Here is a 4,669-nt window from a genome sequence, read left to right on the forward strand (position 1 = left end):
ACACGGCTGCTGGAATCTTGACTAGAACCAAAAAATATGATCATATTACTCCAGTGCTCGCCTCCCTACACTGGCTTCCTGTTAAGGCTAGGGCTGATTTCAAGGTTTTACTGCTAACCTACAAAGCATTACATGGGCTTACTCCTACCTATCTTTCTGATTTGGTCCTGCCGTACATACCTACATGTACGCTTTGGTCCTGCCGTACATACCTACATGTACGCTACGGTTACAAGACGCAGGCCTCCTTATTGTCCCAAGAATCTCGAAGCAAACAGCTGGAGGCAGGGCTTTCTCTTATAGAGCTCCATTTTTATGGAATGGTCTGCCTATCCATGTGAGAGATGCAGACACGGTCTCGACCTTTAAGTCTTTATTGAAGACTCATCTCTTGGATTTGTACTGTAGATATGTGGTAGTGGTGGAGTAGGGGCCTGAGGGCACACAGTGTGTTGTGAAATCTGTGAATGTATTGTAATGTTTCTAAAATTGTATAAATGGCCTTAATTTTGCTGGACCCCAGGAAGAGTAGCTGCTCCCAAGGCAATAGCTAATGGGGATCCATAGTAAATACAAATACAAATCTCTTCAGTAGGTCCTATGATTGAGTGGAGTCTGGCCCAGGGGTGTGAAGATGACACTTGTGCGACGAACCAGCCCTTGCTGTCTCTGCCTGGCCCGTTCCCCTCTCTCCACTGAGATTTTCTCCCTCTAACCCTATTACGGGGGCTGAGTCACTGGCTTACTGGTGCTCTTCCATGCTATGTCTAGGAGGGGAACGTCACTTGAGTTGGTTGAGTCACTGACGTGATCTTCCTGTCTGGGTTGGCGCCTCCCTCGGGTTTGTGTCGTGGAGAAGATCTTTGTGGGCTATACTTGGCCTTGTCTCAGGGTAGTAAGTTGGTGGTTTGTAGATATCCCTCTTGTGGTGTGGGGGCTGTGCTTTGGCAAAGTGGGTGTGGTTATATCCTGCCTGGTTGGCCCTGTCCGGGGGTATAGTCGGACGGGGCCACAGTGTCTCCCGACCCCTCCTGTCTCAGCCTCCAGTATTTATGCTGCAATAGTTTATGTCTCGGGGGGCTAGGATCAGTCTGTTATATCTGGAGTATTTCTCCTGTCTTATTCGTTGTCCTGTGTGAATTTAAGTATGCTCCCTCTAACTCTTTCTTTCTTTCTTTCTCTCTTTTCTCTCTTTTCTCTCTTCTCTCTGAGGATCTGAGCCCTAGGACCATGCCTCAGGACTACCTGGCCTGATGACTCCTTGCTGTCCCCAGTCCACCTGATGTCCCCAGTCCACCTGCTGCTTCTCCAGTTTCAACTGTTCTGCCTGCAGCTATGGAACCCTGACCTGTTCACCAGTTGTGTTACCTTGTTCCCCACCTGCTGTTTTGTATTCTCTCTCTACAGCACCTGCTGTCTCTAACTCTGAATGATTGGCTATGAAAAGCCAACTGACATTTACTCCTGAGGTGCTGACTTGTTGCACCCTCTACAAGCACTGTGATTATTATTATTTGACTCTGCTGGTCATCTATGAACGTTTGAAAATCTTGGCCATGTACTGTTATAATCTCCATCCAGCACAGCCAGAAGAGGACTGGCCACCCCTCAGAACCTAGTTCCTCTCTAATTTTCTTCCAGGTTTATGCTTTGCTAGGGAGTTTTTCCTAGCCACCGTGCTTCGACATCTGCATTGCTTGCTGTTTGCGGTTTTAGACGGCTGATGTAAAAAGGGATTTATAAATACATTTGATTGATGTCTCTGCTAGGCTGTTCAGCTTATTGCGTTATTGGCAGTTAGTTTCCCAATCCTTTTTCCTCTTATTGCTATCATGTGCAAGCAGAAGTAAGACTGGAACATAGCATCAACAGGAACTCTTAGTTCCCTTTATCCATCTGTTAAGGGCTTTGAATGACTTTGTACAGCTGCCTCTTCATGCACATGCAATGTGTCTACCACTGATCCTTAATCTCAATTTGAAGCAAAATATCAAGCATTGTACTTTTGTAATTACAAGTGTTACTATAATTTACAGATATTATAAAATTCCTTACACTCACTCACTAAACACAAATGCTTTGTTTGTAAACGATGTCTGAGTGATGGAATGTGCCTCTGGCTATCTGTAAATAAAAAATAAATAAAAATAAATGATGCCATTGTAACGGGTTTCTTCTTCCTCCTCTGAGGAGGAGTAGTAGGAAGGATCGGAGGACCAAAATGCAGCGTGGTATGTATCCATAATGTGATTTAATGGAAAATGAATACAAAATACAAAAGAACAAGAGAATCAAAATGATAACCGAAACAGTCCCGAATGGTGCAAACACTGAAACGGAAAAATAATCACCCACAACTCAACGGTGAAACCAGGCTACCTAAGTATGGTTCTCAAACAGGGACAACGATTGACAGCTGCCTCTGATTGAGAACCATACCAGGCCAAACACAGAAATCCCAAATTATAGAAAAAAGAACATAGACTGCCCACCCCAACTTCGGCCGCAAAACCTGAACCTATAGGGGAGGTTCTGGGTGGGCGTCTGTCTGCGGTGGCGGCTCTGGCGCGGGACGTGGACCCCACTCCACCATAGTCTTTGTCCGCCTCTTAACCTGCCTCCGTGGCCTCGCCGCCGACCTCGGACTTGGGACCCTAGCCACAGGTCCCGAATGGACGGGAGATTCTGGCGGCACCGGACATGCGGGAGACTCCGGCAGCTCCGGAGTGAAGGGCAATTCCGGCAGCTCCAGAGTGACGGACTGCTCTGGCAGCTCCTGACTGACCGGAGGCTCTGGCAGCTCCTGACTGACCGGCGGCTCTGGCAGCTCCTGACTGATCTCCCGTCCATTCGGGACTGTTTCGGTCAGGAGCTGCCAGAGCAGCCGGTCAGTCAGGAGCTGCCAGAGCTGCCGGTCAGTCAGGAGCTGCCAGAGCAGTCCGTCACTCTGGAGCTGCCGGAATCTCCCGTCCATTTGGGACTGTTTCGGTTTTCAATTTGATTCTCTTGTTATTTTGCATTCAGTCTCATTAAATTATATTATGGATACATGCCACGCTGCATTTTGGTCCTCCGATCCTTCCTACTACTCCTCCTCGTTAGAGGAGGACAACCGTTACAGCCATATGTTTCGCTTAATATAAGGAATTTTAAATTATTTTTTACTTTTGAAACTTAAGTACATTTGAGCAATTCCATTTGCTTTTGATACTTAAGTATATTTAAAACCAAAGACATTTACTCAAGTAGTATTTTACTGGGTGACACACTTTTACTTGAGTCATTTTCTGTTAAGGTATCTTTATTTTTACTTACAGTATGACAATTTAGTACTTTTTCCACCACTGAGTATTTAAATACCCAGCTTGGGACAGACCTACAGGAGTTTTTGTTGGTTATGTTGTCGTAGTTGTGCCTAGGGGGGCATATGGGGGAGGGAATTTTGTTTCCTCCAGGTAGGTGTTTGTTCCCCTGTGTGCTGAGGGTGTCAGGTTCTTGTCCAGCTTTGGCATTTAGGTCACCACAGACTAGTAGTACATGTACCTGGGCCTGGAAATGTCCCTGGGCCTGGAAATGATTGACTTTCCCCTCCAGAATGGAGAAGCTGTCTTCATTAAAGCATGGGGATTCTTGTGGGGGGATATAGGGAGTGCACAGGAGGACATTTTTCTCTGTTGAGATAATTTCCTTTTGAATTTCTAGCCAAATGTTCCTATTTTGATGAATTTCACAGAGTGAGTTTGGTCTGCTCTATACCAAATTAGCATACCTCTTGAGTCCCTTCCCTGTTTTACACCTGGTAGTTTGGTGGATGGGACTACCAGCTCTCTGTAACTTAGAGGGCAACCAGTGGATCCATCTTCTCTATACCATGTTTTTTGTAGGATGACAATGTCTGTATTTCTGATTTCTTTGGTGAAGTCCAGATTCCTGCTCTTTTGGCCAAAGGCAGATGACCCCAGGCCTTGGATATTCTAGGATGAAATAGTGAAGGCTTTGTGTTCCATAGAGTGTCCAATGTTGTTAGCCGTGTGGTTTGTAGCCATGTGGTTACACATCTCTCTCTCTCTATCTTGCTCTCCCTCTCACTGTCTGTCAGTTCAGAAACCAACCTTTTCGATATACTGTTGACAAAAGGAGGATGAGAGTACTGATAGTCACTATAAGTAAACATCCTTTACACTTTGCTTCTCTCTCTTTTCCTTCTTTCTACTGTACCTACACACTTTCTCTCTATTCAAATATTACTCATGTAGATACTGTATGTATCTACAGGGAACGTTTTCCCCAGGAGAGTGTGTTGGTCTCATGACAACTATAATCTTCTTCTTCGTCTTAGTCTTCTTCTTGTTTGATGTAATGGCGGTGTGCAAACCAATGTTAAAGGTGCATGTCGCCACCTACTGTTCAGAAGTGTGTGGTCAATCATGGTTTACAACATTAGCTCCACATTTCTAAATCCTACTACATAACTCAGTACTTCTGGGAAAATAAAAAAGAGCCTTCAAGTAGATCCTCCCTCAACCCCAAATCCCTTCCAAACACCACGAACCCTGTCCAACCCAACAATAACCTTTGACCTCACAGAACAGCTCAATATGATTGGTTGGGTAGATCCAGTCAACAAAGCTGTGTGATTCACACAAACACACCCCATGCCCGTCTGAGG

This window comes from Oncorhynchus masou, chromosome 13, assembly GCF_036934945.1.
Source record: "Oncorhynchus masou masou isolate Uvic2021 chromosome 13, UVic_Omas_1.1, whole genome shotgun sequence".
Taxonomy (NCBI): domain Eukaryota; kingdom Metazoa; phylum Chordata; class Actinopteri; order Salmoniformes; family Salmonidae; genus Oncorhynchus; species Oncorhynchus masou.